Source organism: Esox lucius, chromosome 15 (assembly GCF_011004845.1).
Source record: "Esox lucius isolate fEsoLuc1 chromosome 15, fEsoLuc1.pri, whole genome shotgun sequence".
NCBI lineage: Eukaryota > Metazoa > Chordata > Actinopteri > Esociformes > Esocidae > Esox > Esox lucius.
In genome coordinates this window covers 1,633,887-1,661,497 of record NC_047583.1, presented here as the reverse complement: position 1 = coordinate 1,661,497, position 27,611 = coordinate 1,633,887, and positions in this window count along the sequence as shown.

Sequence of the window (27,611 nt, the reverse complement as noted above, 5' to 3'; positions counted from 1 at the left end):
GGATAAACACTAGATGCAGCAGCTCCAGGGAGAAAACATTCTCAGTGGTGTACAATCTATAATTTAACATTGAGCAGGATCTATAGGAAAGCACATTATGCCAGAAGTGCTGACCAGACAGAGTCATTCTCTCCCTGTGCTGTTTAGCAGGACATTCACAACACATGAACTGTGTGCACAATAAATCCTGGGCTGTTTTGCTACGTACTGTACCTGACACTGACCGAAGATCTATACCTGTCTTGAGATTCCACTTTCTCCCCGCTCCCCTCTCAACAACCCAGCAGTCCCTTGGCAGACATTTAAGGAGACGTGAGCAGCTAAAGCGCTATTCCTCTGGGGGTATGGAGAAGAAAGGGTTCAGGAGGTCAGAGATGTGTTATTTTCCCACCGGTGCGACACACAGGATGTGTCAGAGCCATGTCACTGGAATGACAGCGGAGAGAAACGCGCCAGGAGAGGCAGGTCCAGGAGACAAAGGCCAGCCTTCACAGTGAGGGCTTTAGATCAATGCGTCGGCCGGGCCACGCACTCGGTACAAGAGAGACCAAGAGAGAGATACCACAAACATACCAATACACACGTTCTGGTCTGGGGTCTAGCTCCTCGAGGGTGACACAACCACACACACACTCAAATAAAGGACTCTCCAACTCTAAACCCACTGTCTGCTTCAGGAGCCCAACTCAGCAGAACACATCCCCTATGTGGAATTGACGAATGGATCTGGCAAACTGTCAGTTAAAAAGAAATCCCATCTGTGGAGCAGAACGGAAAGGACGTGTACAAAAAAGCAAAAATAAAACTGTCGTGAAGAACTGTCTGAACTCAGCCCTGCCCGGCAACAGCCATTGAATCCAGAAATTGGTCCTTGTGAGCAATGCATCAAACCAACAGCATTATCAGTGACTACACCATCAAACCAACAGCATTATCAGTGACTACACCATCAAATCAACACCATTATCTGTAAATTCACCATCAAACCAGCAACAGACTACACCTCGGAAGGCTTCAACACGATTAATTATATTGAATTTGTGAACAATGCAATGTGTATTCATTGATCATATATGCATTATTCAAAATTCTTTATCAAAACATAGCCAACAACAGGATCTATTGTAACAACCTGCTAAATTAGCTGGTTTCAATGTGTGCATTTCAACCAGCTCACCAATGTTTCCAAACAAAGGAAAGCAATTAATATTCTAGCAGAAGACTGTGGATATTTAGCTAAAAACTTTTCTCTGATGGGATCCAACTTCATTGGACAATTGCTTAAAACATTTCAACATGGCTGTATGAAATCCACTAAGCACTTGAGTGACGATAACAAATGATATAAACCATCACATACACTGAACAAAATTATAAACGCAAAACTTGTTTTTGCCCCCATTTCTCATGAGCTGAACTCAAAGATCTAAGATTTTCTCTTTGTACACATAAGGCCTATTTCTCTCAAATATTGTTCACAAATCTGTCTAAATCTGTGTTAGTGAGCACTTCTCCTTTGCCAAGATAATCCATCCACCTCACAGGTGTGGCATATCAAGATGCTGATTAGACAGCATGATTATTGCACAGGTGTGCCTTAGGCTGGCCACAATAAAAGGCCACTCTAAAATGTGCAGTTCCATCACACAGCACAATGCCACAGATGTCTCAAGTTTTGAGGGAGCTTGCAATTGGCATACTGACTGCAGGAATGTCCACCAGAGCTGTTGCCCGTGAATTAAATGTTCATTTCTCTGCCATAATCCGTCTCCAAAGGCGTTTCAGAGAATTTGGCAGTAAATCCAACTGGCCTCACAACCGCAGACCATGTGTAACCACACCAGCCCAGGACCTCCACATCCAGCATCTCCACCTCCAAGATCGTCTGAGACCAGCCACCCGGACAGCTGCTGCAACAATCGGTTTGCATAACTAAAGAAATTCTGCACAAACTTGAGTGGGCAAATGCTCACATTCGATGGTGTCTGGCACTTTGGAGAGGAGTTCTCTTTACGGATGAATCCCGGTTTTCACTGTTCAGGGCAGATGGCAGACAGCGTTGTGTGGGTGAGCGGTTTGCTGATGTAAACGTTCTGGATCGAGTGGCCCAATGGTGGGGTTATGGTATGGGGAGGCGTGTGTTATGGACAACGAACACAGGTGCATTCTACTGATGGCATTTTGAATGCACAGAGATACCGTGACGAGATCCTGAGGCCCATCATTGTGCCATTCATCCACGACCATCACCTCATGTTGCAGCATGATAATGCACGGCCCCATGTTGCAAGGATCTGTACACAATTCCTGGAAGCTGAAAACATCCCAGTTCTTGTATGGCCAGCATATTCACTGGACATGTCACCCATTGAGCATGTTTGGGATGCTCTGGATCAGCGTATAGACAGCGTGTTCCAGGTCCTGCCAACATCCAGCAACTTCGCACAGCCATTGAAAAGGAGTGGACCAACATTCCACAGGCCACAATCAACAACCTGATCAACTCTATGCGTAGGAGATGTGTTGCACTGCGTGAGGCAAATGGTGGTCATACCAGATACTGACTGGTTTTCGGACCCCCCCGGACCTCCCCCAATACAGTGAAACTGCACATTTTAGAGTGGCCTTTTATTGTGGCCCGCCTAAGGCACACCTGTGCAATAATCATGCTGTCTAATCAGCATCTTGATATGCCACACCTGTGAGGTGGATGGATTATCTCGGCAAAGGGGAGGTGCTCACTAACACAGATTTAGACAGATTTGTGAACAATATTTGAGAGAAATAGGCCTTACGTGTACATAGAAAAAGTGTTAGGTCTTTGAGTTCAGCTCATGATAAATGGGGGCAAAAACAGAAGTGTTGCGTATATAACTTTGTTCAGTGTATATTACTGAAGACTCTAACCGGACTAAAGCCAGGCTAATCTGCAGAACCAACATACATGATTGAGACCAAAACGTGAAATGGTCTGTATGCGTCATTACCCCAAAAAATGACCATTGCATAAGCAAAACCTGTTGAAGGGTATATAACTGTGGTGCAGACCTTTGCCACTTCTAAGGGAAGGACAAGCGTGTTATAGTAAAGGCAACTGAAAACATTGGGCTTCTGCCCACAGCAAGCAGGTGGGCAAGAAAATGTGTATAATTACATTTCATTATCAAGTATATATTAACCTTTAGTCCTGTATAATGGCAAAGTGCAGCATTACATGTCCTCTAATAGTGGGTGATTTGTCTGTTTAACCCATGTACCTGTGTTCATAGATTAGTGGGTGATTTGACTGTTCAACCCATGTACCTGTGTTCATAGATTAGTGGGTGATTTGACTGTAACCAATGTGCCTGTGTTTATAGATTAGTGGGTGATTTGACTGTAACCAATGTGCCTGTGTTTATAGATTAGTGGGTGATTTGACTGTAACCAATGTGCCTGTGTTTATAGATTAGTGGGTGATTTGACTGTTCAACCCATGTGCCTGTGTTTATAGATTAGTGGGCGATTTGACTGTAACCCATGTGCCTCTGTTTATAGATTAGTTTTTGATTTGACTGTTCAACCCATGTGCCTGTGTTTATAGATTAGTGGGCGATTTGACTGTTTAACCCATGTGCCTGTGTTTATAGATTAGTGGGCGATTTGACTGTTTAACCCATGTGCCTGTGTTTATAGATTAGTGGGTGATTTGACTGTTTAACCCATGTGCCTGTGTTTATAGATTAGTGGGTGATTTGACTGTTTAACCCATGTGCCTGTGTTTATAGATTAGTGGGTGATTTGACTGTTTAACCCATGTGCCTGTGTTTATAGATTAGTGGGTGATTTGACTGTTCAACCCATGTGCCTGTGTTTATAGATTAGTGGGTGATTTGACTGTAACCAATGTGCCTGTGTTTATAGATTAGTGGGTGATTTGACTGTAACCAATGTGCCTGTGTTTATAGATTAGTGGGTGATTTGACTGTTCAACCCATGTGCCTGTGTTTATAGATTAGTGGGCGATTTGACTGTAACCCATGTGCCTCTGTTTATAGATTAGTTTTTGATTTGACTGTTCAACCCATGTGCCTGTGTTTATAGATTAGTGGGCGATTTGACTGTTTAACCCATGTGCCTGTGTTTATAGATTAGTGGGCGATTTGACTGTTTAACCCATGTGCCTGTGTTTATAGATTAGTGGGTGATTTGACTGTTTAACCCATGTGCCTGTGTTTATAGATTAGTGGGTGATTTGACTGTTTAACCCATGTGCCTGTGTTTATAGATTAGTGGGTGATTTGACTGTTTAACCCATGTGCCTGTGTTTATAGATTAGTGGGTGATTTGACTGTTCAACCCATGTGCCTGTGTTTATAGATTAGTGGGTGATTTGACTGTTCAACCCATGTGCCTGTGTTTATAGATTAGTGGGTGATTTGACTGTTTAACCCATGTGCCTGTGTTTATAGATTAGTGGGTGATTTGACTGTTTAACCCATGTGCCTGTGTTTATAGATTAGTGGGTGATTTGACTGTTTAACCCATGTGCCTGTGTTTATAGATTAGTGGGCGATTTGACTGTTTAACCCATGTGCCTGTGTTTATAGATTAGTGGGTGATTTGACTGTTTAACCCATGTGCCTGTGTTTATAGATTAGTGGGTGATTTGACTGTTTAACCCATGTGCCTGTGTTTATAGATTAGTGGGTGATTTGACTGTTTAACCATGTGCCTGTGTTTATAGATTAGTGGGTGATTTGACTGTTCAACCCATGTGCCTGTGTTTATAGATTAGTGGGTGATTTGACTGTAACCAATGTGCCTGTGTTTATAGATTAGTGGGTGATTTGACTGTAACCAATGTGCCTGTGTTTATAGATTAGTGGGTGATTTGACTGTAACCAATGTGCCTGTGTTTATAGATTAGTGGGTGATTTGACTGTTCAACCCATGTGCCTGTGTTTATAGATTAGTGGGCGATTTGACTGTAACCCATGTGCCTCTGTTTATAGATTAGTTTTTGATTTGACTGTTCAACCCATGTGCCTGTGTTTATAGATTAGTGGGCGATTTGACTGTTTAACCCATGTGCCTGTGTTTATAGATTAGTGGGCGATTTGACTGTTTAACCCATGTGCCTGTGTTTATAGATTAGTGGGTGATTTGACTGTTTAACCCATGTGCCTGTGTTTATAGATTAGTGGGTGATTTGACTGTTTAACCCATGTGCCTGTGTTTATAGATTAGTGGGTGATTTGACTGTTTAACCCATGTGCCTGTGTTTATAGATTAGTGGGTGATTTGACTGTTCAACCCATGTGCCTGTGTTTATAGATTAGTGGGTGATTTGACTGTTTAACCCATGTGCCTGTGTTTATAGATTAGTGGGTGATTTGACTGTTCAACCCATGTGCCTGTGTTTATAGATTAGTGGGTGATTTGACTGTTTAACCATGTGCCTGTGTTTATAGATTAGTGGGTGATTTGACTGTTTAACCCATGTGCCTGTGTTTATAGATTAGTGGGTGATTTGACTGTTTAACCCATGTGCCTGTGTTTATAGATTAGTGGGCGATTTGACTGTTTAACCCATGTGCCTGTGTTTATAGATTAGTGGGTGATTTGACTGTTTAACCCATGTGCCTGTGTTTATAGATTAGTGGGTGATTTGACTGTTTAACCCATGTGCCTGTGTTTACAGATTAGTGGGTGATTTGACTGTTTAACCCATGTGCCTGTGTTTATAGATTAGTGGGTGATTTGACTGTTTAACCCATGTGCCTGTGTTTATAGATTAGTGGGTGATTTGACTGTTTAACCCATGTGCCTGTGTTTATAGATTAGTGGGTGATTTGACTGTTTAAACCCATGTGCCTGTGTTTATAGATTAGTGGGTGATTTGACTGTTCAACCCATGTGCCTGTGTTTATAGATTAGTGGGTGATTTGACTGTTTAACCCATGTGCCTGTGTTTATAGATTAGTGGGTGATTTGACTGTTTAACCCATGTGCCTGTGTTTATAGATTAGTGGGTGATTTGACTGTTTAACCCATGTGCCTGTGTTTATAGATTAGTGGGTGATTTGACTGTTTAACCCATGTGCCTGTGTTTATAGATTAGGAAAGCAAATTCAATGTGTAAGTACTCCTGGGGAGGTTCCAGCTATAATTTTCATTTTTTTCCTACACAGGACATTCATCAGCGGTTAAAACTGCATAGCATTAGCAGGCGGTCCAGTGAAAGAAAAATTATGGCCTGTAATTAAATTTTAAATTAAGTGATATTTCATCTGGTATCATTAATTAGGAGAGAGGACGATGATGAAATAATTATTTATTATTAGGAAATAGGAGAGGACAATTGTAATCTTCTCAAGGATGTCAAGGATTAAAGGAGATCAGAGTAGAAGGCATAGGCCGTGATGCATTTTGGGTATTATGATATAATGGAAAGAAATCTGATTACAGGTGTTTTTCCACCTTAGAAAAAGGTGTCAGGTTGGTAAATACACAGAAACATGTTCTGTACAGAAAATGTGGTTCACTTGATGCTTGTCTTTCTATTTAATCATAGTAATATTATAATAATCTGCTTTGCTTGATGGCAAAAAAGCTGATAATGCAAGCTGAAAATGGCCATCAGTCCTTTTTAAAATATGCACAGAGATGTAGAAAGTATCCAATACAGGATTAGAACACAATATTCCATTTAGGTGGATATACTCTCTCAGTAATGTCAACGGAGTGATGGATGGGAATAAATACCTCTGCCCAGATACATGGATCACAGTGCCAGCCCCGGTCACCTGGCCTTAACTTTGATCAGTCATCTTCCACTAACAAGATTCCCCTGATTTCATTAAATAGTCATTTTGCACCTGGAGGCCCACAGCTTTGCTCAGAGATCAATGATCTAATCACGTTAGCGTTAAGCCAATTGGCTTGAGAGTCCTTTGCGATATCCCTTTACTGTTTTAATGACTTTTGGTTCAGATTAAACTGGTTTGAGGAGCTAAGGATTTAGGGACACGTTCACTGGGGGGGGGGGGGTATTCTTCTGCATAACTTATTGTGAAGAAGGGGAGGATTAAGGCCTCTGTGCTCTCCTCTCTCTACATCGTGCTGATCTTTGGTTAAGAATGCCCCCCCAGGACAGACAGTCTAGCCATGTGTTGAACCTGCCAGAAACGTTTAGCCCAGTTCAAATACCTTGATGCTTTCTCTCCTCCCTTTTGTTATCACTGATCTGAATGTTTTATATGGTGTAAGCACTAGCGTGGAACCCTGGCTCTCTCCTATTCAGTCGTGGCTGTTGTGTGATCACAACTTCCTGTTAGTGGTCCTGTGTGATATTTCGTTAGCTGCTGTCAGCTGCTTGTCCATCTGCCAAACATTCTGCCAAACATTTGTTCTTTATTTTTCTAAACAATTCTAAACATCTACATTTACAAGTGTACCTACTTTTTAAATATACTGTAATTCAACTTTGTCACACTATTCTGGACATGGAGCTTAAATAGAACGACTCAAGCTTGACCAGACAAAGCTAAACAGTACCAAACAAATCTGACTTTTAGTTTAGGATAGACATGTGAAACAACGTTGGATTTATCAACTTGGAAGGTTGAAGGGATGCTGTTTTATTGAAGGGATACTGTCAGGGCCAGCCCTCCCATTTGGCAGCCGTAACACATGAAATAGAGACGGTTTGGTCTCTGTAGCCTGAACAGTTTTAGGTTAGTAAATGCTTATTTCGCAAACGATGCAGAGTAAGAGAGTCATCGCTGATTTCTATTGAAGAATCTTATGTTTGGATATCCTAAACCTGTTAAACAAAATTGGTTTGCTTGCACTATTTTTGGTTTGCTTGAGCTAACAGTTCAAGAGACAACGTCTTAGGGTTTATTACTGCTAATTATACAAATAATTTAAATAATTAAACTCTGAAAAGTGAAATCTCATTTTAGTTTCCAAGAAACAAAGATATTTGTGGTAAATCTCACAATCAAGCTTGACGTATCTACAGTCATTTACCTGCTGTAGCTGTGAAGTCAGTATTACTCTGTCATTTTCTTCTGTAAATGTTAACTCAGTTTGTCTGTTTTGCTATACATGTGAAGTCAGTATCACTCTGTCCTGCTTTAACTGTGAAGTCAGTATCACTATTTCTTGCTGTAGCTGTGAAGTCAGTATCACTGTCCTGCTGTAGCTGTGAAGTCAGTATCACTATTTATTGCCGTAGCTGTGAAGTCAGTATCACTGTCCTGCTGTAGCTGTGAAGTCAGTATCACTGTCCTGCTGTAGCTGTGAAGTCAGTATCACTATTTCTTGCCGTAGCTGTGAAGTCAGTATCACTGTCCTGCTGTAGCTGTGAAGTCAGTATCACTGTCCTGCTGTAGCAGTGAAGTCAGTATCACTATTTCTTGCCGTAGCTGTGAAGTCAGTATCACTATTTCTAGCCGTAGCTGTGAAGTCAGTATCACTGTCCTGATGTAGCTGTGAAGTCAGTATCACTTTTTCTTGCCATAGCTGTGAAGTCAGTATCACTATTTCTTGCCGTAGCTGTGAAGTCAGTATCACTGTCCTGCTGTAGCGGTGAAGTCAGTATCACTGTCCTGCTGTAGCTGTGAAGTCAGTATCACTGTCCTGCTGTAGCTGTGAAGTCAGTATCACTGTCCTGCTGTAGCTGTGAAGTCAGTATCACTGTCCTGCTGTAGCTGTGAAGTCAGTATCACTGTCCTGCTGTAGCTGTGAAGTCAGTATCACTGTCCTGCTGTAGCTGTGAAGTCAGTATCACTGTCCTGCCATAGGTGTAACTTGTCTGCACCTTCTAGGGTGAACATGTACCCTAACCCTTGACAGTGATACTGTTGGACAGTGATACCCATGTTCACAATGTGCTGAAACGTCTCATTCCATGAGTTTTCATGAGTCAAATACCTGTTTTGCCTGAAGGCTACATCTTATGGTGGTTAATATGGCAAAAGAAAACACAAAGCTACTGAGTTCTGAAAGACAGGGCTGTGTTATTCATTTGGAGGCACCAGGGGCAAAACATTAGTCACAGATAGTTTTTACTGTATTACAATGCAAAACATTAGTCACAGATTGTTTTTACAGTATCACAGAGCAGCCAATGCAGAGGATGAGCTGGCAAGATTCTCCAGCTTTTAATATCTCTGGTCCCCACATCTACACATGGGATCTCTCACACACACAGACCTGCTTTACTATAAGTGTGACAATTGATTTCCATTACAAATGCTATCCTTTCTAACCCCTAACCTAACCTTGTGCCTAACATTAACCCCTAAAACAACATACGAACCCAGATCTTAACCTTCAACCCTAAAAAAATCTGTTAATAAAAATGAGGACCGACAAAATATCCTCACAAGACTTGCCATGGGTTAATTTGCTTGTGGGGACATCGAGACCCCCCCCCCACACACACACACACGCACAGACACACACACACACACACACACATACACACACACAGGTGCCCTTGCAGATGCAGAATGAGGTCACCTCCAGACATCCATGCCATCCATCCTCCTGGAAGCTTCAGATCCCTGCCATTTCTCTTCCTAACAGCAAGGGGCTTTGTGGGTGTTGGTGATGTGGCTTGTCCAGGCACTTGACAGCGTTGCCTTTTGGCACCATGAGCGCTTCTGTCACCTGGATCCTGCTCATGAATGGAAAGGTCTGAGAAGGAAAACAGGAAAACACATGCAAGTGTGTCCTGAGTCACCTTTGCCAAAAAATAAAAGGAACAGCTTGCTGGTGTGAGTCTTGGCCTTGTGAAGCTTCATGAAACCTGTGTAACAAATACTTTCCAACATGGTTTGCCTTTTCCTTCCCCAATCTATCTCTCTTTCTGTTTGTCCTTTCTCCCCTCTTTCTCCCTTTTCTTGTTTCCTCTCTTTCCTCCCTCGGTTTTTCTTTCTATTTGTTGTTGTGGTAATCTTCCTCAGCCACCACAATTATGTGACCATGGACAGGAGGAGGCATTTACTCTCACATGAATAAAATGAATACCAATAACAGTGTTTCCTGAAAAACATTACCAAACACAATTAGAGCAGACAATGCCTGCATAATCTGGGAAGGGGACACTAACATGTTAGTACATATTTACTTTAATATGAAGTTGATGCTGTTGTGGCTATTTGGGTCTTTCTGTCATAACACACAAAACATTCTGAGGAGGATTTTCCAATCCATCTAATTACTTGTGTCTGAAGGCTTTTTGAGACATAAAAAAGAAGACATCCGTAGGATTTTTTTTATGTTCATGCTGTTTGCAGATTCATTTTATTGAGGCTGCTCCGGGTTGATTTTACCGAGACCTTGTTGCTTCACCTGGTGTATCAGTCATTGCTTGCAGGGAGGCTGGCTCTGGGACTCCTGGAGAGTCATCCATGGTGTGCTCATCTAAAGCCAGTGAGAAGAGTGAAGTTTGTTTGGTGTTGTGTTTAGGGCTTTCTCCGTTATGGCTGCTCCTCAGTAAAAGCCCTGACTACGTAACCCAACATGATGACATAGCCCCGGGCTCTGCTGGAAATATGGACTGCAGGGGAGTATTGTGTTCCTCTGGCTTTCTTTGTGAGTATGCGAGTTCTGACTAAGTTTGGATACTCTATGTTGATAATTGTGTCCTGACCATGCTAGTGTTCCCTCAGAAGCAGATATGTGTACCGTACATTGTCATATGCTAATGGCTGTTGTGCCTTGAAGTTATTAATTCGTCCAAAACTCATCTCGTTGTTGCCGTAATCACACATTTGGGTAATTTTGAGTGTTTATAAAACGGTGCCCAGAGTGGAAGCGAAGCTGTGCCAGTCTAATGATACTTGTTTATTTCGTGCACCACTAGGTCTGAAAATCAACTATTGATGTCCATTACTACATCAGGTAAACTGCTTCATAAGAATTCACAGCTGTAGGCCACATTTGTATGGATATCCTATTGATCTGATTTACATAAGTGTACTGTTGGTTGACAAAGCACAAACAGTACCAGCTTTTAGTGTCCTATAGGGACAGAATAGAGAGCGCAGTGTGAACATGTGAAGTTGTGTTGATTGAACTACGGCCAATAGTTTGTGTGGACAGAGACGTGATGAAGGTCTCTCAGGCTAAAACACTGACCTGTAAACATTTAGTGCAGAAAACCAGAGCTTGAACAATCAATCGATTACATTTATTTGATAAAGCCTTTTTTACATCAGCAGTTGTTACCCAGTGCTTTAACGGATACCCAGCCTGAAACCACAAAGAGTAAGCAGCAACAGGGATTGAGCTGAGATCCAACACCCTCTCACCCTCCTTGGGATCACAGACACGTTTGTTGTTATTGACCTCACCTGTGTTCCTGATCACTGTCCCTGTTTAAGCTCCTCCCACCCTACGTATCTTGTCCTTATTTTGGATTCAGTCCAATTGTAACGTCGTTCTTTTTTGTTTTCTTGTTCTACGTTCATTTTGTTAAGTCTTAGTTCTTTTTATTAGAGGTCCTCTGTTCTCCTGGCACCAGTGTCCTGCCTCTTAAACGGCAATGCTACCACAGTGGCAAGGAAAAAATCCCTGCGTGGTCTGAACCTACAGTAGGAAGAAACCTAGAGAGGAGCAGGACTCTAAGAGCTGGCCAGTCATCTTCTGGCTGTGCTTGGCGAAGATTAGAATGGAACCACATGCTGTACGTGGTACAGCTAAAAAACCAAGCACAAGACAGAGTGAGATATTGCCAATCCCCATAATGTGGATAACGAGACCTATATACACTATATTTCCTAAAACGCATTAAAAGATCCCTGTGCAGATCAGTATCTTGGTAGTATATATTGTGTGAACCTCCCTCTCGAGCCAGAGCCCTCTAAGGTGACCTATGAACATGTGAGGACAGACAAACGAAAGTTGCCTCATTTGTCCCTAATCTCCTCCCAATGCACACAGGAGAGGGGTTATAAATACATTAGACCTCTCATAGTGGAGCTTGTCAGAGGGCCATCAAGGATTCAGCATACCTACCCAGCCCACCCCTGTCGGCCTGCCTATCTGTCTGTCTGTCTGTCTGCCTGTTTGCATGTCTGCCTGCCTGCCTGCCTGCCTGTCTGTCTGTCTGTCTGCCTGCCTGTTTGCATGTCTGCCTGCCTGCCTGCCTGTCTGCCTGCCTGCCTGCCTGTCTGTCTGTCTGCCTGCCTGCCCCCCGTCTGTCTGCCTGCCTGCATTAGACTGTTCCGGCACTCATGCGGTGACTGTGAATGGATTGTTAAAATAGACCCCGAGAAACGCAGCTCTGTTCTCCTCGCCAAACAAGCCTGTGTAGTCATGCTACACTTAACCTGTATGGAAATTGCCCTAAACTGACGACAAAGACAGGAAATAAAGTGAACTCCTACTACTCATCACTCAAGGTGTAATCCACTAGCGCTTTGAATCGCCGTTGTGGAAACATCAATTAAAACAGGGAGATTATCAGTCAATTTGTTATCAGCCCGAGGACTAAGCAGTCCAGCGTCACGCACGCACACACGCACGCGCAGAACGACACAGACAGATACACACAGAGAGAGATCGAGAGATAGGGAGAGCAAAGGTTTGCCCGGGGGACCTAAAGGGAGAGCTAGGTCTGAACTTGTCTTCCACTTGGGAACAAATCAAATCCCGGTGTGTTCTCATCAGTTGTCAGCATCAGATGTATATGTCTGCAGGGCTGGGCAGGAAATTAGGCTATTAAATTACAGCTTTTCACAGGGCTCTTGTCATTCTCCACTGCTTTTCTACAGATGTTTCATCAAAGCAAGCCATTGTAGCCATTTATCTTTCCCAGGGTAAATACCTTCTTTCCGAAAAATGTATTTTTTACTGTTGTCTCAGAGCTAAGCTCCTTTGCCTTTCGCGTCTTTTATGTCGGCCTTCTCTGCCTTCTCTTGCTCTTCTGCTGATCTTGGCTTAATTTTCGCCTGCATTGGGTTGAAGCTCAAAATCAATTTCAGAAAGGTCAGTGAGGGTCACTGGACAGTCTGGGGGAGTGAATTAGTGGTTATCAGACAGGCGACATGGTTCCCATATTGGGATATCTGCTAGCTAGATATTACATCTGTATTCCAGCCAGACGACCCAATAGAAAGCTATGAGAGTTGCAGACTGAAACATATTCAGAGTGAAGAAAACCCTATATTCAGCACACGGACGGGTGTTAGGTCAAAATATTCAATCCCAATAGCAAATGAGAATGTACAGCTCTGGCTCAGAATATTTGGTTCCTATTTTCAAATTTGTTGAGGAAAGAAGTGTTTGACCTGGTTGTCTGAGGTCCTTCTGGTAGCAGTGATTGCAACAGATGCACTTGTCCCAGAAACTCCAGTATGTGCTTCTGAGGCAGGTAATGTATGTATGGATCTTTGGGCCCAGTTCACATCGGTCCTAGTATCTCAGTAGCTGCCAATTTAACATGATGACAGATACACATTACACCACTACACTGCCTCTGTTCTGCCTCATCTTTTTATGCAATTTTGTCAAGTATCAAAAAGAAATACTGCACCATTTAAAGTCTATTTCCAAGTGTAGTTTAAAGCTATACATCCAATCACATCAACAGGGGCTGTTTTTTTCTCGATATGTAAATGAACACACTGAATATAATATGCAAATCTTCACAGGTTTGTAGCCAGAGTCAGATCTTTGGCCCTGAGAGACCAGGCTCTGACACATGGCAAAATGTCAATTAGAAACATCCACATGAACAACGATTTGTCAATTAACACCTTCTGAGGAGCATTATGAAACACTGACATATGTCCTGGTCGCTTCCAGATTATCCATTTATTCGTCTGTTTGTAGGCTAACAAACTGGGGTAATGCATCACTTTTAGATCATATTTTTAGATTTGAATGACATTCTGGGGAATTTTTCCAATTGTCATGATCTCGTTTGTTCTTCTAATACTTGACTTCAGAGAAGGCCTGTCCGTGATGTTACACAGCACTTCTATCCAAGATGATCCATGCCTTCCCTTCCACATAACTCCTCTTATCCATTATCCAGCTGTATTCCCTCAGTCTTCAGTTCAACATCGAAAAGCAACTGGAATGCTATACAGCGCAAGGGAGAGATAAATAGGATCTCATTATATCAGACTCGCTTGGGTCTAGATTGATCATTATCTAAAAGGCCTTTTGGGAGAGCTAGTAATTCTGCGTTGGGAATGGAACATATGAAAAGCGAGTTAAGGCAAACAGTGACGCTGTGATGACCGTTTCTATATAAAACCCTCTCACCAATGGCTCCATTAAATTAACATGGGAAATGTGGTTGAAAAGGCCACACACAAATGATTACCTCATAGTCCAAAACATCCAATCATCAAAGATCCCATAACAATGCTGACCAACTTTAGTTTATTCTGTCCTTATTTAGCCTCACTTTTTAGTGTCCTACCAGTTTTGATTCTGGACAGAACAAAAACTGTTTGACATAAACAACTGCATTTGTGCCAAATGTCAATACAAAAATAGCAGCAAAAACAATTAACTGATGAAAATAATAAAAAATTACCAAAATTGTTTACTCTTCCCCTGCCTCACACACAGGCTAATGGTTGTCCTCTAGAGCAGAGGAGAACTACATCATCCAGCAGCACATCCTTGGGATCATCTCACTAGCGAAAGATCTAACACGAGACGCCAGCGAAACCCGACAAAGACAATATTATGAAAGCATAAAAAAGCACATTCGAAATCTAAAAAACTGTTCAACGTAATCCACATCTTGCGGTGTATGTATTGTATTGTTGGGATGCATTTTTATTTTAGATTTGAAGAATCTTGTAGGAGCAAGATGGTTTGGGGTACAAAATAAACTTGGGTGGACGGATGTGTACTTCCACCTAAAACTGGGTGCCGGGTCACCATTTGTACATAGATTGCGTGTGTTGGTTTGGTTTTGAGGGATATGTGCTTCACATGGAAGAATTTAGGCAGTTTGCACCATTATTTACTACAGCTTTCTTTTGTTTCGTTTAAGCTGTCAAAGTGTGATTGGTCAGAAATTCAAGCAACTCCCTTTGTCCCGGGGTGATAATGCCATTCTCCCTGTTCTTCCCTGTTCTTCCCTCCCTCCCTCTCCCTGTTCTTCTTTCCAAGTGAAAGATCAGAAGTATTCAAATGGTTCAAGGCGCCACGTGACTGAGGACTATCCCCACCTGACAGCCAGACAGCAAGGTAGGTTTCCTGTCTACTACATCCTGAAAATAGAACTGTCCAGTTGATGATCGGAATAAGCAACAGATTTTTTTCTTCACCAGAGCAATTTATAGCTTAACATTGCTTTTCTAAATGAGCTGGATGTGACCTGATGATTTAATAGATAACTAACAACTTACTCTCTCTAAGATTTAGTGATTATGTCATAACAGAAAATGCACCTAGCTAACCAATTCTGACAGAGAAGGTTGAAAAATAATAATAACAGTAGTTTGAAAACATCCAGATTTTTGCCTCAAACAAACACCCGTTCTTTTCCCAAATGTTTCATTATGCTGAAACTCGTAGTGGAATTTTCCTGTAAACTGTTGTAGACTTGTGGAACTTGAAAAGGTGAACACTTTCAGCTGTTTATTCATTAGAATTTATTACAAAATGTTCAGAGGAAAATAATATTATCCTAGAGAAGGAACACGTAATCCCCTAAACATTTATTTCTAATTATCTGGCTCTTTCAAAACAAAATTATTCAAGATCAATCCAGTGTTCCTGCAGGAGATTAGCTAGCGCAACAATAAAAAGGGATTTTTTTTTTCCCACATAAGAATTAATTTGTGATTTAAGAGTTATGAGTAAGACCCAAGTGATATTATTGTACATAACAGAGGGTCTCATTTCTGAACATTTCTTTTCCCATTTGGGCACAGGCAGTTTTAACAGTCATTAACATTAGATTTCTCGGGGAGAACGTCAGTTCCAGGCTCCACAGTTCCTCTGTTTTCTTTTGTCCCTACGCTGCGTCCTCCTTGTACATTATTGCAGCCATGTTAACCACCTACTGTGTAGAATTTGAACCACGCATCCTTCACTATTACATTCTTAGCAACAAAAGTTTCAACATTTCAAGGGTTGAAAGAGAAATGTAATTATTTATTTTTAGGGATCCACAAAATGGAAGACAGTCAAAGTGATGGGGGGGGCTTACATTAATATGTCAACTAACATTCAGATATTATACGTTTAATAGAGTCTAACATTATGTGTTGACACTGTAAACAAATAATACACAACAAAACAAAATGCAGAAGGTAGAAATGGTAATGGACCTGCAAAGCCAGACAATCAGGGACCATAGAAAGTTCTACAAAACTGTGGAAGGATTATTTTTTTGCACATTTGTAAACAATGTATTTTCATGTGAACTCTCTGGACCTCCTAAAAACAGAACACCGTCCCTTGGAGAGACATCCATACCTCACCGCATTTCTTAAAAAACGACTGGTGATGCTCAGACAGGGTCCACAACACGTAACAGGGCAGCTCCAGACTACATTCACAACTGCTCAGTCATGAGGGACATGTATCTGTGCTGCAGTTTAAATTGGCTTCTCCTAGACTGATCACGACAAGGCAGTGTGCCACCTGGCTGACTATTCCCGTATTCCCAGAGCAGAAAAAGTTACCCTGCTCTGGGGCCTTCATGGGTATTTATATGCACTCAGCACATCTTTATCCCACAGGCCAGAATTTACAAATAGATTTAAAATGAGTGCCTCAGCTTTAATTTTCTGAAGCAGTGACCCATTCCTCCACAGTGCATTAGTGGCTCCCAGAGTGACAATTAAAATAAACCACATCAGAACAGACTTTGCTGTATGTAATCATCAGGATCTGAATTGACACAAATTATTTATCAGAGGCTGCTACAATAGCTATCCATATCAAACAATCAATCAATTAATCAAATGTATTTATAAACCCCTTTTTATATCAGCAGTTGTCACAAAGTGCTTTTACAAAACAGCCAGCCTGAAACTCTAAGGAGCGAGCAACAACAGTGTTAAAGCACAGGGGCTAGGAAAAACTGCATTAAAGGAGCCAAAATGTAAGAAGAAACCTAGAGAGGAACCTGGTTCAAAGGGTTGACTAGTCCTCTTCTGGCTGTGCCACGTGAACACTTTAAGAGTAATAATTAATAAATGCATTTGGGCTGTGTCCAGAGTCTATATTCATGGATTTACAGTGGAGGAAGAGAAGTGACCCTACTCCCCCAGCACAATAATATAGCAGAGTAAAACTTTGGGGCAGCGACGGGGGGTCCAGTGATACTTTAGCTCTATCCAAGTGAGGCCACGGAGAGGGCCCAACAGGCACGAAGTCAATTCATCCACATTGCTGAGCATCAACCATCAACACCATCACTAGCAGGGTTGACATTGGCACCTGCCCACCTGCCAAATGCGGGTAGAAATTGGCTGTGGTGTAATGCAGTCAAGCTTACTAGCCACTGGCGGGTGACATTCTATATATCGATACACAGGGTTTTCCTGCATTCAAAGATCAACAGGCAACAGCCTTCCCAAAATCTCGCACCGCCTCTGTGTGTTGGCATGGTAAAACAGGATTTTGCGCTCATATACAAAATACAAACTAAACACTGCAGCTAAAATGACAATAGGACCAAACTTTTCCATATTGAGTGTTGCCAGGTGTAGTGTGTTTCCTTCATGGTTGGACTATTTTTAATGGGCTTTGGTGGGTCGATTTTATTTTCTGGACACTGGGCAGAATACAGTTTACGGTCAATGAAATCTGGCAACCTTGCATACAGGACCACACTGGTCAAGACATCGCCCAGTTTTCTTTTACATTTCATGCATGTCAAAATATTACATTCAAATGTAATAATCTCAAACTACATCTAATCCGCATAAACATTTTTTTAACCTTTCAGGTGACTTCCAGTAGCCTAAAATTACAGATTTGTTTTTAATGTTTTTAAAGAGTGATTGCAAGACAAATGAAGATGACAGGTGAAAAGACCATCAGATTAGGGTATGTACTATCACCAAAAACATTAGGCAATATATGAAATACATAGAGTAAAAAAAAATATAATTAACATATTTAAGTTACTAACAATATAAATATATGAACGTGAAGACACTGGATCAGTGACAGCAGCAGAGCGAAGTACAGCTGAAGGAAGTCGAGGGAGATTAGCAATGTGTCAAGACAAGGATGGAGAATAAATTACTTGACAATGCTGTAATAAATACAGCTCTGTTAGGATTCTTATGCAAGTCTATATTAACAAGAACATAGCATTACAAAAACAGACAACAATATTGACTGCTATTAATTATAAAGCTGACGGGTGATTTCATATTTCTTTTTAAATAACATGTTAATAGTTCTAGGTTATGTTGAGAATAAATATATCGCTTGCACATTTTATTAGGGAGGACATTGTGGTGTGCATTTGATGCTCAAGTGGACATGGACAACAGGGCAGATTTAACACTATAATAGTTGTCTTTTTCAAGTGTGTAGCCACATTATATAAAGTATTTCACAGAGAGGTGTGCCACCTTTGCCGAATAGTGACTGAACCAGTGAACATGACAGGCTAAGATGTAGCACACCATAGTCAAATTTTATCAAATAAAACATAATTCCCCAACAACAAAATGGTGTCTAGTGAAAATGTTGAGTGGCTAGTAACTTTGGAAAACAACTTTTCACATTGGCTGGTGAGCAAAAAAGCTAATGTCAAGCGCTGATCACTACCATCAACAACATCACCACCATCATCAACACCTTCACCACCATCACCACCACCACCATCACCACCACCACCATCACCATCACTACCACCAACACCATCACCACTACCATCACCACCACCACCATCACCATCACTACCACCAACACCATCACCACTACCATCACTACCATCAATACCATCACCGCTACCATCACTACCATCAACACCATCACCACCATCAACACCATCACCACCACCCAATGGCGTAGGTCCACCTCCACCACTACCCAACCCCTTATTCTACACCCCTACCACCATCATCACCACTACCATCACCACCATCACCACCATCACCACTACCATCACTACCATCAACACCATCACCACCATCAACACCATCACCACTACCATCACCACTACCATCAACACTACCATCACCACTACCATCACCACCATCACCACTACCATCACTACCATCAACACCATCACCACCATCACCACTACTATCAACACCATCACCACCACCCAATGGCGTAGGTCCACCTCCACCACTACCCCCCCTTATTCTACACCCCTACCACCACCATCACCACCACCATCACCACCATCACCACTACCTAGTTGTTTGGATTCCACTTCTGATGTTGAGTCACATTACAGGGAAGTCAGAGCGATGTCCAGTGCATCAGAGTCGTGAGACAAAGAAGCTGACATTTCAGGTCATGCATTCAGGTTGTTGACTTTTACCATAACAGACAGCTGTGATAAACTCTTTACAGGTCAGGTAGAACGTCCCCAGGACTAGCCTCGGGGCATCAGGTATGGGGTTTCCCTAACCCTCTCCCGCTGCTCTGTCTTCCTTCATCCTAATTTGGTAGCCTCACCTATATCAGCCTACTTTTCCCTTTTGATTAATCCTGTCTCATTGGCACTTCGGACCAACAATGGGAATTATTCAAATTCCAAGTGAAGACATTTCTTAACCCGATAGTGGGGAGCCGATGGTTGTCTAGACGATTCGGCCACGCATGCAAATCTGATTAGTTATGGTGCTCTATTTAATCCCCACTTGAGGTACAATATAGAATAGATCACATCCCAGTCTGTTTAGAGTAGATCACATCCCAGTCTGTTTAGAGTAGATCATATCCCAGTCTGTTTAGAGTAGATCACATCCCAGTCTGTTTAGAGTAGATCATATCCCAGTCTGTTTAGAGTAGATCATATCCCAGTCTGTTTAGAGTAGATCACATCCCAGTCTGTTTAGAGTAGATCACATCCCAGTCTGTTTAGAGTAGATCATATCCCAGTCTGTTTAGAGTAGATCATATCCCTGTCGGTATAGAATAGATCATATCCCAGTTGGTATAGAGTCGATCACATCCCAGGCTGTATGGAGTGGATCATGAGCTCCACTTGTGGGACCTGTTTATCATAGTTGGACCAACAGCTGCTCTGTAGGATTCAATAATTTTGCAGTAATATGTTCCATTAATACCAGAGCACAGGCAGGGAGACAGTCGAATCAAGCCTCCCTGGATCCCCTCTGCTTAATCTTTGATTTACTTCTCGACTCTATTGCACAGATTGGTGATACCGCCATTCTTTTACATGTTATTTCAGTGGAAAGTGATACACATTTGCGTGTGGATGATCTTTTCCCAGGAGCCAAGGCTCCAAGCTTGAAGTCAATCAAAACAAACCAGAATCCCTAAAAAAATAGCACTTTGACATACCAGTGTTGTATAAGCAAATCATCACATCTTCAAATCTGGGAAATGTCTGTCTTTCGTTATGAAAATGTGACTGTTTGTCACTCTGCCTCTCATTTCTGATGGTTTGTTGCTCTGTCTGTCTGTCGCGTCTGTTAATCTGTCACTCTCTCTCTGTTTCTCTGTTTGTCGCTCTCTCCCTGTTTCTCTGTCTGTCTGTCGCTCTCTGTTTATCTGTCGCTCTCTCTTTGTCTGTCTGTCGCTCTGTCTGTTTCTCTGTCTGTCGCTCTCTGTTTCTCTGTCTCTCTGTCTGTCGCTCTCTGTTTCTATGTCTGTCTGTCTGTTTGTCGCTCTCTCTGTTTCTCTGTCTGTCTGTCTGTCTGTCGTTCTCTCTGTTTCTCTGTCTGTCTTTCTGTTGCTCTCTCTGTTTCTCTGTCTGTGTGTCTGCCGCTCTCTGACACTCTCCAGCTGTAAATGTGGTTTCTTCATTTGGTTACTGTTTCTTTGTCCTTCGTTGTCCTGAGGCCTGTCTGTGTACATGATGGGGGTTCCAGATCTCCCGCTGTCTGCTGCATTATTAGGCAAACACACCGCACTAGGGACGGCCCGGCCCGTGCCTGGTGTCATCATGAACGTCTAGTTATCATGTCTTGCGGTCTCGCGGTCAACCACCTGCCGAGTTCACAGACATCTGCATCTCCGATGACCCGCCCGGGTCTGTGTGAGGCTCTGTTGGAGACCTTGGATATGCTAAACACCCCCAGCCTTGCCAATCTTTGGATGGAAAAATCTCCTTGATACTAATCCAACTAGTGCACACACACACACACATGATGGGTAGAAATAAACATACTCACGTGGGATTTCATTTGCATTGTCTGATTGTTAATTTGTGAAAAACACTTTAATGTCAAACTGAAATGAAAGCCTGTAGTATATTCTGTTTTTTTTTTTAAGAGACCACTGCAAATTGAACACTTCTGTTCCTCACTCAAAACTTTTTTTTTAGACTTTTTTGGAAAGGAAAGAAAGAGGTGCAGTGGTCTCTTAATTTTTTCCGGAGCTGTATAGGCGCTCAGACGCTAGAATGGTTTGCAAGGCTTTTTGAGTCCCGATTAGCGAACACTGCTTTCATACTGGCTGTTCTCAGAAGCGAACGCTGTGTAGAAGATACGCGAGAAATGCAAAAGCCACTTCCCTCGCTGACTTTTCCGTCCGGGTTTCATCTCCGTTTTCCGATTGGCTCGGCAGTCGTGATTAGTGCCTAGCGATTTAGCAACGCCTCTGAGAAGGCTAAGTGTTGGCCGTGGGTGGTCTACAAAGCACAGCGTGAGCACAGCAAGTGGTGAGTTAGCAATCGGAGGGAAGACGAACGCTGAATGATTGCAATGCCTGCAGTGGCTGTGTGTGCTTCCACCTTGTCAGTCTGTTACATCTACGTGCTGTGTGGTAATGTGTCCTAGCTGTGTATGTTTGTGACAGAGGATGGGGGATAACACATACCAGTTTGAAAACAATTACCTTCACTCCAGATGGCCAAATCAGTCAATAGATGGTGTGTGCATTAATGTCTAGAACACAGACATCTGTCTTTGGTACATTATCTTGAAAAGGTACATGCAGTACTGTGTGGAGGTAGCTCACATACAGTGGGGAGAACAAGTATTTGATACACTGCCGATTTTGCAGGTTTTCCTACTTACAAAGCATGTAGAGGTCTGTCATTTTTATCATAGGTACACTTCAACTGTGAGAGACGGAATCTGAAATCCAGAAAATCACATTGTATGATGTTTAAATGATACACTTGCATTTTATTGCATGACATAAGTATTTGATCACCTACCAACCAGTAAGAATTCCGGCTCTCAAAGACCTGTTAGTTTTTCTTTAAGAAGCCCTCTTGTTCTCCACTCATTACCTGTATTAACTGCACCTGTTTGAACTCGTTACCTGTATATAAGACACCTGTCCACACACTCGATCAAACAGACTCCAGCCTCTCCACAATGGCCAAGACAAGAGAGCTGTGTAAGGACATCAGGGATAAAATTGTAGACCTGCACAAGGCTGGGATGGCCTACAGGACAATAGGCAAGCAGCTTGGTGAGAAGGCAACAACTATTAGCGCAATTATTCGAAAATGGAAGAAGTTCAAGATGACGGTCAATCTCCCTCGGTCTGGGGCTCCATGCAAGATCTCACCTCGTGGGCCATCAATGATCATGAAGAAGGTGAGGGGATCAGCACAAAAATACACGGCAGGACCTGGTCAATGACCTGAAGAGAGCTGGGACCACAGTCTCAAAGAAAACCATTAGTAACACACTACGCCGTCATGGATTAAAATCCTGCTCAAGCCAACGCATCTCCAGGCCTGTCTGAAGTTTGCCAATGACCATCTGGATGATCCAGAGGAGGAATGGGAGAAGGTTATGTGGTCTGATGAGACAAAAATTTAGCTTTTTGGTCTAAACTCCACTCGCCTTGTTTGGAGAAAGAAGGATGAGTACAACCCCAAGAACACCATCCCAACCGTGAAGCATGGAGGTGGAAACATCATTCTTTGGGGATGCTTTTCTGCAAAGGGGACAGGACGACTGCACCGCATTGATGGGAGGATGGATGGGACCATGTATCGCGAGATCTTGGCAAACAATCTCCTTCCCTCAGTAAGAGCATTAAAGATGTGTAGTGGCTGGGTCTTCCAGCATGACAACGACCCGAAACACACAGCCAGGTCAACTAAGGAGTGGCTCCGTAAGAAGCATCTCAAGGTCCTGGAGTGGCCTAGCCCGTCCCCAGACCTGAACCCAATAGAAAATCTTTGGAGGGAGCTGAACGTCTGTATTGCCCAGCGAGAGCCCCAAAACCTGAAGGATCTGGAGAAGGTCTGTATGGAGGAGTGGACCAAAATCCCTGCTGCAGGGTGTGCAAACCTGGTCAAGAACTACAGGAAATGTATGATCTCTGTAATTGCAAACAAAGGTTTCTGTACCAAATATTAAGTTCTGCTTTTCTGATGCATCAAATACTTATGTCATACAATAAAATGCAAATTAATTACTTAAAGATCATACAATGTGATTTTCTGGATTTTTGTTTTAGATTTTGTCACTCACAGTTGAAGAGTACGTTTTCCAGAAAGTGACTAATATGTTGTGAGATGGCAAGAAATTATGTCATGTTTATGTCATAAATTATTTTGAAGATACTGTGAGTTCAAGACGCCAAAAGCTGTCTGATTCTGAATCCGTACTTTAAGGTGGCTTCCTTGAGGGACAAAATGAAATTCAGTGAAGTGCTTCATCTTTCAAACACACTGTTAAGACAGTTGAGAACTCCATGGAGTGGGAGTCTGCAGATGAAATGCTCTCATTATGAGGTTGTCAATCTCAGAGTCTGACCAGAACCTGACTGAAGCTGTGTAGGATCACTTGGACATGGACAGTAACAACAAGTAGCCAAAGTCAAAAGAACAGTAACAGCAAATCCTTCTAGCAGTGCAATTAACCACACGACTACTGGAAAAATTACACAACAGTGTATTGCTGTAGATTAGCTAGGAAAGCCATATAAAATATTACTTTATTCTCAAAACACAATACATTTGTGTTACTTTTCATTCTTTAAAGAAAATATACATTTGTGTTTATTTCATTGTTTTTAACATTTCTGCCAACAAATATGCCCTTACTTCTCAATATCCTCATTCTGCTTTAAATGGCACATTTAAAGGTTCTCACAGCTTCAGCAGTGCTATGTTCTCTGTAGTCCTGCATAGAATTTGATGACTCTTACAGGCCTTGTAAGAAGATTTTGAGTAATCATTGGGCTGAATCTGGCAACCATGCCCTGCTCATGTTGTGCATTACCATGGCTACCAGATAAACACAGAGTTGAGCAAGAAAAGCTGAATACATTAGGTTTTAACTAAATTTAGCTCAATTGAAAGTGCAGTTTGTTCAGGTGAATTTACAACTATAACCACTTCACACGCTGGTGTAATTGAGTAGCTACGTCTTCTAACCTCGAAGCCATCTCTTCATTGCAACAATGCTATAGTATTTTATGGTGTTCTCATATAATTGCATTATTTAACGTTGTTTATAATAGGAATGTGTGTGAGTGCATTTGTACTTTAAAGTGTCGTACAATAATTAGGGCAACTTAATATAACGTGTCACAAAATCTCCCAATTAGGAAGACATCTTTGGGGGTTTTAGCTGTGGCCTTGTCTCTGGTAGAGTGTTCTGCAGCTCAGTTTGTCCCCTAAATTAGGATGTTTCCAGCAGAATCAGGCTGTGAGTGTGGATTACAGCAGTATATGTTTGTATAATGCCCATGATAATGGGATAAAGCTGCTTCCGTGGGAGAAATCTGTATGGAGAATGGATTATTTTAAAGCTCTGCCTATGGGATGTTGAACCCAGGAGTTATCACAAACAGACAGAATCTCAAGTGGGTGCTGTGGCTTGAAAAGTGTTACGATGGCACTGTTTATGTCCATATTGCGTTCATTTGGGAAAAGCTCAGGAAACGTATACTGTTTAGGTTTTAGTCAGTAATTACCACCAGAGCATCTTAAGGATGAGCTATGCTCCATATAAAAAGGGGACATTTGCATTTCCTTTACATTACAGTATTTGCATTTTCAAAAAGTGTTTTTTGTGCTTCCCTCCAGATAGACCAAAACCACAGGTAGTATGCTGGAATATCTTGGCAGTCATTAAAAAGATGACATACATAAAAAAGCTATTCAATTATTAACCACATTTCATAGAAAACATTTTCTCGGTTAAGTGGCCAGTTTCGGGCTACAGATAAGAGTGGGTGCTCACACAATGAACATCCGAGGTCAGGACACTCTCCCACAGATTCTACCTCGGTCCACAGTGTTTATTAGTCGTTTCAAAGAACTCTGCTTTGGCACATTTTAAACACATCTAATTTACCCAATTAAGACTGCAGCAGACCGAAGAAAATTGAGCTGTGTTGAGAGCAAAGCTTTTGATACTCAACCTTGCTTTACGTCCGTGTAAACTAGCTTCCATTTTACATGATAAAAACCTGTAAATCGTCCATGCCCATAATATCGACAAATGTGTTTGTTTCTGTTTAATTATGCAAAGTATGTTCAGCAGTCACTGTCAGTGCACTTGCTGTCACTGTAAATGCAGAGAGAAAATGTTTCTTATAACTCATGACATTATAGCTCACAGACTGCAATGATTTAAGGCTGGCCTTGTTTTTTTGCCCTTTAACTATTGTGATTCTCTGGATGAATACCCAGTGGCACTCTGGACTCCCTGCCCTCGTCAGGACAAGCATACTTATCTGGTTAAAGTCTCCGGGAGCATCAGCCATTTGCTCTGCGGATGATTCGCCACGGTATCTTCTCATTATTCACTAAGAACCATTACGTCATCCCTTAACTGGCCCGGCAGAGATTAGTGAATTACTCTCGTAAATCCTCTTTTTACATTCTGTGAAATATTATTCTTCGGGCACGAAGGATGTAGACAATCAGTTAGCTCTTGATGAACTGAGTCTGAAAGAGAGTGAAGCATATTAAACACAGGGAGCATGGCAGAAATAATCGGATGATAAAAGACGAGCTGAAATCTGTGATGGCTTCTCAATCTGACAAACACATTATTGGCAAATCAGTAGAAAACAAACCTGGCAGAAAAGTTCAAAGCTGTCCGTAGAACTCCAGAAGATGTGGCCTTGTTTTTCATATTTTTATATAGATAGACCTTACCTTCACATTGAAAAACCCAAATGGCTTAAAGCACACATCAAACATATAGTGCTTGACTCAGCCTAGAGATGAGAAGAACAGACATAGTGGAAAAATACTTTACCTGGCAATCACATCTGCAATGTAGCTAGCCACCTCACTGGTATACTGATGCGTGATCCCATGATTCTGTCATTTATTTACTTGGGAAGTATAGGGGAGAATGGAGCGGGGATTGTGAACTCAATCACAGAACGGGAGACGTCACAGTGTGGACCGCTCCCCGTGAATCACACACTGAAAGGCTATCACCCAAACCTCCAAGGTCCACAGTCAACTCATCATTCATCTTCGACCAGGCCAGTGACTGATCAGCCATCCACACAACAGCACTGGTCGCTGGGGAGAACCATGAACCCGGGCTCCATGCTATCCCCGCTGTGAAACCAAACCATGTAGAATATGGTGTTATTCCAAGGCCCGAGAATGAGTTTCTCAAAATATTGTCAATTCTGCCAACGTGATTGTGTGAAATTGAAGCCGTCAGAGGTATGTGTTGATGCATAAATCCATCTGATAGTCTGATCTTGAATGTGTGAATTGTTACATGCACACAATGCTACATGTGTGTTGATAATAGGGTGCCTCAAAATATTAGGTATTACAATACCATTTCAACTGGAAACTGCTATAAATTTGCATGCTCCTGGATGTTTAAACATCATTTGAATATGAAATGTAGAATTGCCACGCGTCGCAAACATTTTGTCATTTTTCCCCCTCTTTTCCCAAAGACAAATACGGATTTGAATTCCTCTGTATGTGATGTGGAAACAAAACATGTTACCCACAAGTGACAAAACTGAGGTATGAAGTTAATTTGCATCATTATGTGGAAATCTAAGTGATTTATCTGAGGTTTTGTCTGACAGTTGAGGGATCTATCCATGGCATTTCAGATTAACAAAGCACCTGAATGTATACTAAATGATGTTGTGAAGGTGGGAGGGAGAAAGCCACCACTGTGGAATAGCTCTAACTCCGGGGATTTCCACGTTTTTACCAAATGTTTAATTTAAAAGCATGTTGCAGGCACCTTAAACTCTCTAAGGGGAAGAACGTTTTCAGAGTCTCTCCCAACAGTTTGCTTACCCTCTCTTGTCCATCTCCAGCACTTTTCCAATTACAGCTTCCCCAAGTAGAAAAGTATTATCAGCCAAATTCATGTGTTGTTTGGCTTATTCAAGCCGACCACCTCCCACATCGGCCTCACAGAACCCTGCCTACTGTGCATCTCAAATCTCAGACATTTGGCTCTCAAGCCCACCTAAATAACACGAGCAAACAGATGATATGACAATTTCACATTTAGCGTTATTTCTCCTCTCGTCCTTTCGACTCACCTGTGACCAAG